The sequence below is a fragment of the Macrobrachium rosenbergii genome, chromosome 55 (assembly GCF_040412425.1).
Source record: "Macrobrachium rosenbergii isolate ZJJX-2024 chromosome 55, ASM4041242v1, whole genome shotgun sequence".
Classification (NCBI taxonomy): Eukaryota; Metazoa; Arthropoda; class Malacostraca; order Decapoda; family Palaemonidae; genus Macrobrachium; species Macrobrachium rosenbergii.
Genome location: NC_089795.1, coordinates 13,454,715 through 13,464,714, shown reverse-complemented (window position 1 = coordinate 13,464,714; position 10,000 = coordinate 13,454,715). Strand labels below are relative to the sequence as shown.

General features: G+C 33.5%; 1 protein-coding gene across 3 annotated transcripts in view; it reads right to left on the bottom strand.

Annotated features, from left to right (window-relative positions):
- LOC136835931 (streptococcal hemagglutinin-like) overlaps positions 1-10,000 on the bottom strand; it is a 601,990-nt gene that overhangs the window by 558,760 nt on the left and 33,230 nt on the right. The window lies entirely within an intron of this gene.

The following is a 10,000-nucleotide window of genomic DNA, read 5'->3' as shown; positions in this document are numbered from 1 at the left end:
AGTGTGCTAGGAAGTTTTATGAGTGCTATATATGCAGACGTGGGATCCCAAATATGATAATCTCCGACTAGGGAGGAGAATTCAATAATCACTTCCTTAACTCATTGTGTGAGATTCTGCAAATAAAAAAAATCAACACGATGATCTACCATCCTGAATCTAATGGTTTGGTCGAACGTGTTAATAGAAAGGTGTTAGACATACTGTTTGTAAACATAGGCGGTATGGACCCAAACTGGGATATTGCAATACCCACTGTGTCCAGTACCTAAATAACAATTATCATACTTCAATCCGTATGTCTCCCCATGAAGCTGTTTGGGATACCTGCTAGGTCACCTTTCCACATTTTGACACCGACAACTAGTTTGTCAGATCTATTGAAGGATATAATAGATGTTAGCCGGAGTAGATTTCAAACACTTTATCAAAACCTCTTACAGGCTCAAGTGTTAATGAAGAACGCACATGATAAAAAAGCTAAGGTCACAAAGCCTTACCAAGAAGGAGATACAGTATATGTACAGGTTTATGTTAGGAAAGGGCTAAATTGGAAATTATTGCCTAAATTTGAAGGTCCTTTCACAGTTTTAGAAGTTTTAGTGGGTAACCGACTTAAAATTCGGAATCAGTCCGATACAACGGATGTTCGAACGGTATCTATCTCTCATGTGAGAGCTTAAGACAATGGTTTGTTATGAAAAAATTAATTATTGTGAGAAATATTTTATATATATCATTTGAGTGGTACAATGTTTTTTTTATATACATTATTTACAAATTATTTTTTTTTTTTGCAGGCGCCAACATGAAGCTTGTCAAATTATACCACGCATTATTCCTATCAATGTTTCTTGTGGCTGGGAAGTGTTCTGAAATAACTTTACATCATGGTTCTATTGTAGAGGAAATGAATAATTTCTTTCTAACTGACAGTAACATAGTTTTAGAAGTCAATATGAACGCCATTTTTACTAGCGAAAATGAAGTACTAGCTCTGAAATCAGAATTGACTCTTTTTGCTCAATCCCTTGAAGATTTGCATAAATCATACTTATCTAGCAATGATCCAACGTCGCCTAATCAAGTCAGTGACACAATTAATATGCTTTTCTGGGAATTAAGGAATAAAATATGCGAAGCTGAAATCTTAGCTCGTGATTTGCTTATGTGGTCAATGCCTCATGACGCTACAGAAAGGCGTAACCCACTTGTTTTAGCGGCATTAAATTTGGTTGGTTCCGTAGCTGGTCTTGGTTTAGGGATTTCAAATCGTTTGAAACTTCGCGATCACGGGGTTAAAATCGAAAATCTGGAACATCAACAAGAGGTATTAGCAGGAGAACTAAACAAGCAAATTCAAGCTTTGAACGGCGTAATCAGTAAAGTAAATGAACAATCACGACGTTTCAATCAGGTTCATGACACTCAAGTTTTGTTAGCAACTTTGATGTATTATCATGCTAAAATTGAGCATGTATCCTCGAGAGTTTCAAGCTTTATTGAAAAATCAAAGGACTATGTGGAGGCCATAACACTTGCTGCTAAGGGCGTGTTGTCTCCTCATTTGTTACCGATTAAAGATCTTGCCCAAATTATCAGTAATGCTCGTGATAGAATGCGTTATGTTCCAGTAGTAGCTTTTCATAAGGTTGAATTTTATTACAGTTTGATCACAGTTAAAGTCGACCTTGATAAGATTGTAATTGACATTCCCTTTAACCCATCAGATGCGTGGAAAGCGTATAAGATTTCGCCTTTTCCTACGTATGTATCTAACGTCGCGACACCTATTATTAATAACCTGTCAGCTCTAGTATTGGTTTCCGCCAATGAGGAAACTTTACGGTAGTCAGAGACCAAGCACTGTTAAATGATTGCTATGATGTTATGGATAATGTGGTGTGCAGGATCGATTTGTTTGAATTCAGGAATGTATCAAATATGTCCTTGGGTTCATGCGAATTGGACTTGGTACTTAACAGAACCTCTCCCCATACACGTGAACATTGTTTGGATGGTTTAGTCAGGTATAACGACAATCAGTTTCGTCACAGGCTCTTGAATGGCACGGCATTCGTCTTCTCTGCGGAAGCATACAGCGTCATTTGCCCAGACGGTACTAGGGCATCAGGACACATGTTCGTCGTTAATGATGGCTGCATTGCAACAACGTCGTCGCTCTTCATCCGAGCTATGTTTACTATCATCCGTGGGCGTAATTTCTTCATCAACACGTCGTGGGGTAACACCAGGCTTCAAGGTCTGACAATTCCCTACAGTAGGCCCGTCGAAAACGCTATTGCAACATTGGACCTGCTATCTCCTGTGAGCCGTTCTTCTGATCACCAAGATTTTATTCTCCTCTACGTGTTAATTGCCATCGGTATGTTGCTAGGATCCGTGGGCGTAGCCGTCAGCGTAACGTTTTGGAAAAAGCACAAGGACTGAAGGAGGACATTGCAGAAATCCTGTGATACTCGTAGGTCCCCATTAGATATGGCGGAGTACCTTTACATATATATATATATATATATATATATATATATATATATATATATATATATATATATATATATATATATATAGAGAGAGAGAGAGAGAGAGAGAGAGAGAGAGAGAGAGAGAGCAATAAATATGCGTGTGGTCAAAGTCACTATCTATCGTTATTTCTAAACCAGACTATGGTCCGACTCCTGGCCGGCACGAAAGCACTCAGAAATTATAATCCCCTTTGGTGTAAATTATTCCCAAAGTTAAGTGCATTCGATATTGAACTATGTTTGTGGCTTAACATTTGTCAATATAAAAAGATCATGTAAAGAAGTTTATTATTTCTTTTCTAGCTGCTTTATCGTTTCTGGCTTTGTTGTTATAGTAGCAAATGAGTTCCAGGCGGTTTAGGAAGACACAGTGCAGCTTTCTTACTTCATTAACCACTGGTAAAAATAACACTGTACATATACAAATTAAATATATATACAAGTTAAGTAGTACAAATACAAATCAAAGTATGAGCCTATCTTGAATGTTCTTAACCCACAACTGGTGAGACTCACGACCTCACTCCACTAAGGATCTTGGATCTTCTTTCTGCTTCTCTCTATCTATCTTCTGTTCTGCTTCTCTTCCCTTCCTCCTTGCCTTCTTGAAGGTTCTTGAAAAGGAAATGCCCATCCCACAATAGGCAGACCATTGCTTCTTGTCCCTCCTTGTTAGACGTCCTAAGTGGTTGGAACTTATCTAACGACGTCCCTTTGGGTGTAATTAGATGAATTAATCCCCTCCTTCGTAGGAGGGACTAATGACGTCACCGGAAGTCTTTATTTTCCGGCGAGAGTTGAAAGGTAAGCTCACAGGTGAGACGTTTAAACATTCCTTAATGATTGCCTTTTATTAAACTCACGCCAATCTTTTGCTACGTAATCACAGCACAGGAAGTGTTGTTACTCCCTCTGTCTCTTGTTTCCTTATTATTTCTCTCTCTCTCTCTCTTCTCTCTCTCTCTCTCTCTCTCTCTCTCTCTCTCTCTCTCATTTCATTATTATTCATTCTCTTTCTATCTATCACTGGTTCTCTCTCATTTCTATTTCTCTCTCTTACATTTACGCTATTCCTAATTAATATCCTCCTAGCTATCATTACATCACTCGGTCACCAACCAAATATTGTCTTCAATGTTTAACTAAACATAATAAATGGATACAATAGTAATAATTAAATTGGCAATAAAATGTAATAATGTACATAATAAAAATTGTTTCTCCAATTGTGGAGGAAAAGACATGAGTTCATTAAAACATTCTAAAAAAAATAATCACATTAAAATATCAAATATATCAAATCATAAGTATATTAATTCATAAGTATATTAAATGAATGCATGAACGATAAACATATGAACTTTTTATCATGTAAAAAATAATGTTAACATCAATTGTCAATTATTGTTATTGTTGAGTTCTGTCAATATCCCTTGTATTTTTCTGATAATAAGATTTCTCACTACTAGGATAAACAAAATAACAGTTATTACTATTACCACTATATTTACTAATGTTAAAATTGGGGAAACAGTTTCTTTATAGTGGAAATATTCATCAACATAGTTCAAATTTTCAAGCTCCCTTAATTTTAACTGAGACAACTTAAATTAATCTATTTTAGTAATTCTTATATGGCAAATGTTTGTTGAATTTATATGTTGTGAAAAGATGAACCCTATCTTTATTTCTGTACTAATGTTGTGACATTTAATTCAACTACAACAGTATTTAGTGAAAATACAAAGATTTCTTGATTAATTATAAATGCTTCAAAATGTTTATCATAGTTTGTGGTACGTACATCTTTTTCTTGGTTTTGGTTTAACACAATTTCTTAAACACAGTATTCTTGTACAGGTTATCAAAATTACATACATATTCTTGTTCTTTTAACAGAATACACTCATTAAATTGTTTATCAGTGAAGAATGACAATAGTAGAGCGTGTTCCTGTAATGCAAAATGCCTGACTGTTTCCTTTTGAATGATTACCTTATTATTAACTATGATAGGAAATGGGTACACAGTGATTAATGTGTTTGTGATCCTAGTATTGAAAGGCACAACTAAAATAATTTTATCATAAAGCACTTTGGCACTTATTAAATTGTAGTGCATGAATACATCTTCCACAAGTGACTGAAAGTGTTTTTCCATGATGCAAAACTTAATAATGTCTTCTAATTCTTTAGGAATGATTAGTGTTGGGCTCAAAATACCTTTATGAGCAAGCAAAATGGCATTTAATGAGTTTTTATGTTCCTGTAATATCACTCCACTTTCTAGAGCAAATGTATTTAAAAACTGTATGTTTTCCAACTTATTCAGTTCTTTTGTTACATTCTGATTGACTTGATTTATAAAATTGTTCAGTTTTTCTATTTGTTCTGCATTTTGATTGTGTGATGTAATCACTTTATTTATCACGGTGCCTCTTGCTGCTGCCCACTTTTCCAGTCTGTCTATTCTTTCTTTTTCCTGTTTTACATTTGCTTCGGCAGCAACTCCAAACAATGTGTTCAAAGCAGTTCCAGTGAAGGGTAAGAGGGATCTCTTTGATCTTTTGTTCACTGTACTTTCTATTTCTGTGTTTATTTTTTCTAACAAGTGAATAACACTCTTATTATCACCCTTCTGTAGGATTGATTTAATGTCCCTTTGAATTGCATATAATGTTTTCTCACTATTTAATACTGTGGTTATGTCTATACTAATGATTTCTAAGTCTTTGATCATTTTGACTTTTCCATGTCTCTTTAACAATGACCTCTTTCTTATCTCCACCTCTGAAGAGATGAGTCCAATTATGACTAATGCTATGATGAGCCACATTTTTGCATCTGTAAGAATAGACTTTTATCAGATTTTCTTTATATATAGGTTTCACTACATACATTATATATATGATATTTTCAGACCAACATCAATATATACACATATATACATATTTAACTCTGTCTGTTTCGTAGATTATATTTTTTTGTTCACAACATTGTCTACACCATTTTCATGTCTTATGTTATCTATAACTTCAGTGGACCTTGGATCTGTTTTCACTACTTTTATATGATTCCACTGAACTACTTTTTCCTTTAGATCACTTTCATTAATTACTCTATATTTGTTTAATTTTAACACTTCTACAATTCTATATGGTCCAGTGAATTTGGGAGAAACCTTTACATTTGGCCCTTCTAGAACATGATTTTGTACATAAATTTGAGTACCTACTGTAATGTCTGGTTTAATGGTACTTTTATTATAATATTTGGCATGAGTGTTATAAGCCTATTTTAATTTTGCCCTTGTTTTCCTGCTTGTCTCGTAAGTACGTCTGGTCTTCCATGCAACATAGTCATCATAGTTATAAGTATGTCTGGGTGGTGTTGCATTGTCTAACAATGTGTTAGGCATTCTTTTTTGATAACCATATAGCAAATAATGTGGGGATTCTCATATTGTCTCAGTTACAGTATTATTCAATGTGAACTGTACATCTTCTATTCCTAAGTCCCAGTCTTCTGTCCGTGGGCTCACTAAAGTCTTCAGGATTCCTTTATTTTACGATTAGTTCGTTCTACTGCTCCATTAGAACTTGGTTTATAAGCGGTTATTTGACACTTATTTATTTAATAAAATTCACATATTTTCTTTAAAAGATCTCTAATAAATTCAGCAGCATTATCAGAAAGAACTTGTGGTTATGAATGCCTTGTGATAATTCTACATTTAAGAGCTTCTGCTACTGTGGCTGTATCTCTGTTTCTTACTGGTACGATTTCTATATATCTAGTTAGATAGTCTAGGAAGACTATTATTTGTTTATTTCCTCTAACAGTCCTTGGAAATGGACCTAAAAAACCCATAGTTACTACTTGAAATGGATTTAATTCTGATGGATATTTTTCAAGTGGACCTTTAAGATTTACGTTACCTTTGGGTTGATTACAAACTATACAGTTTTGTACAAAGTTTTTGGCATCTTCACTACAATTTGGCCAAAAATAATTTCTGGTTATGATTCTGCTTGTCTTTTTAATTCCTGGATGTCCTGCTAACTTAAATGAGTGTGTTAGTTCTAAAACTTCTCTGATTAGTGTTTTTGGTATGTGTAGTCGAGAACAACCATTCTTCTCTGTTGGCGTTTTATACAACAATCCATTATTAATTGAAAATCAAGTTTTAAGGATTCATCTAGCATTAACTGTCCTAGTATTTGTCTGATTTCTGCATCTTTTTCTTGTTGTATTTTTACTCTTTCTAGATCTAAATCTACTACTTGACAACTAAAACAAAAGCTATTAGTGGTAATACATTTTTCTGTTTCTTCTTGAGATCTGGATAATACATCTGCCAAGGTGTTAAATTTCCCTGGAATATATCTGAGTTCTGGAGCAAATTCTAATACACTAATGAACCATCTATCGTACTGTACTTCATGTTGTTGGTAAAGGCTCTCTTTTTAAATAAGTCACAAATGGGTTTATGATCAGTAAGCACATTTCCTTATGACCTAAAAGTATGTCTAAATTTCTTTAGACCCCAATATAAAGCTAAACACTTTCTTTCTGTGGTACTATAGTTTCTTTCTGCTTGGTTTAAAACTCTACTAGCATAATGTACTGCCCTCATTCTAGTTTTTGCCTTTAGCAACAATACAGCTCCTAGCCCTGTACTTGAGTCATCACAAGCTAAGTAAAAGTCTTTGGAAAAACCTGGGTAGACTAAAACAGGGTTCCTGGTCATTTTGCTCTTTAGTGTTTGAAGGGCTGTTTCTTGTTCATCCTTCCATTCATAATTAACATCCTTCTTGGTTAGTTCTGTCAAAGGTTTGGCTATAGTAGCAAAACCCTTTATAAAAGGTCTATAATAACCTGCCATACCTAGGAACCTTCTTAATGCTTTCAAATTAGTGGGAGCTGGGTAATCAATTATTGTCTTTATTTTATGTGCCTGCATGCGCAGTCCATCTTCACTAATTACATGACCCAAGTATTCTAAGGATTTCATCAGGAATTGACATTTCTTTAATTTTCAACATTTTCTATATCTCCTAGAATTTGTAACACTAATCTGACAAATGTTAATGAGGCTGATGTGAGTCCAAATGGCATTACTTCAAACTGTAAATGTTCTTACGTGTGCTGAAGGCTGTGAATTGTTTCGATTCTTCATCTAGAGGTACTTTCCAATATCCACTAAGCAAATCTAAGGATAAAAATATTTGGCTCCTCCTAACTGAGGTAACATATCTTGAATTACCGGCATCGGCATTCTATCTGGAACTGTGTTGGAATTTAACTTCCTGTAATCTATTAAAAGTCTCCAACTACCATCCTTCTTTGGAACAAGTAACAATGGGGAATTATGTGGAGATTTAGAAGGAGTTACTACTCCATCTCTTTTCGTTTCCTCTGGCTTATTGGTAATCAGTAATTAGGAATAAAAAATGGCTTGGCTCCATCATCTAACAAAATTCTATGTTGTAGAACATTTGTTCCTCCTAGTTTTTCTCCCTCTAGAGCTATTACATTTCTGTATTTCTCTAACACCTGAATTAACTTGTGTCTATTTTCTGGAAAATCTGTTTTATTTACTTCTTGATTTATTTGAGAGTTTTGACCATTTATAGAGAAAAAAACTTTTTCTTCTATTGTTAGTAAAGGGTTGTTAATAGGAATCCCTATGCAAAAGACAATGCCTGCGTATAGTGTTAGTCTGTTATCTGAATAGTTTTGGACATAAACTTCGCAGTTATCACCATTCATGTGGACGAGGGAATTATCCTTTCTGACAATATCTGGCAATTCTTCATTCAATAATAGAATATCCTTATCCTTTACATCCTCTTTTGATCTCAAATATATTTTTGTTAAACATTTTGGATACAAAGTTACTGTTCTGTTGAGTATAAATTGTACTTTATTATCATCAAATGTGCTAACACAACATATTTCTTCTTCTTCTTCTATGTCTGAAAAATAGCAAAGTTCTGCATCTCCAGTGGTTTCTTCTGTTACTTCTATTACACTGATTATATCTGATTTATTTATTTATCTAATTATCTAAGAGCAATACTTCATTTAGTATTTTCCCTTCACTTTCACAAATCATTACTACATTGTTATAGTTATAAGTATAAGCGCCTTGATTTTCGTTAGATTCAATGTTTTGGTCATCACAATTATTTATATCTGAGTAGTTACCATCTGTATGTGCGCATCTCAACAATTCTGTAGTCTGTAATTGTAAGAGGTGATCTAAAGTGTTTATATTGTGCAAGCATTGTGGAAAGTGTAATACTGGTAAAAAGGTGATGTGATGTTTACTGGTTTTTGTTACATAAAGAGTTAAAGTGATGTCCTAGGTAGATTTTGATAAGAGATGAATAATATTTCTTATAGTGAGTTCTAATGTGTCTTGCTGCTAATTATATATCATTGTGTATGTCATTGTGACTTAGCAGTGTTGTCTTTGAGAAAGTCTTAGTAAAACGTGAGTTTAACCTTTTTTAAAAGTGAAGGTAATCTTTTGAAAGATTGATGTAATCTTTAAACATGTTTTTGTCTTAGGAAATTGTTGTTGGTATATTTCCATTTTGCATACTTTATTGTTATATGTCTGTGTTAACATGTTGCTCTAATTTTAAATTGCACAGTGTGTTACAACGTTTTGTGCTGGTGATTACTTAGCATTTTGTCAGTGCATACTTATTATTGAAATTTCAGTGATTACTTGTATTGACTTCCATTTATTAATGTTTTAGTGAACACTTGTGCTGGGTTTGATTAATCAGGTATATGTTTAAAACTTGAGTGATAGTTAATGGTTTGAATCTCACTTAACCAAATTGCTTTCTTAATAAATTAAAGTTTTGTGAATTAAACTTGATTAAGAAATACTTAAATCTTACACTGTTATCAATTAATAATAAATCTTTTTGAGATTGTGAACTCTGCATATAACTTTTGAACTTAGAAATAAATCTGTTTGTTTAAAGTTTTAAAAGCACAGCGTTTCATTTTGACCACCAGTAATTAGAGAAATTAATGAATGTGTACAAGGTAAGTGATATATCTGTTTGTTCACCTGAGACATATCTAGGTGAAATAGAGCCAGGGAAACAGTTATAGTGTTTGTTGAAGTGATGCCCATTTTCCACTAGTCTGTTTATAGCTTGTTAGTTGTTACCTCACCCATAACTTGATAAAGTTACATTGCTTTCTCAAGTGATAAGTAAGTTTTATGGGATCACTGTACCTTTAGAGTATTCAGTCTTAATATATTTGTTATGAGGTTTCAAGTATCTGGTCGAAGTGAGGTAACTTTTTGGTATTATTATTTGTGTAATAACCAAGTGCTTGATCACTTCGTGGCAATATATATATATATATATATATATATATATATATATATATATATATATATATATATACACATATATACATATATAT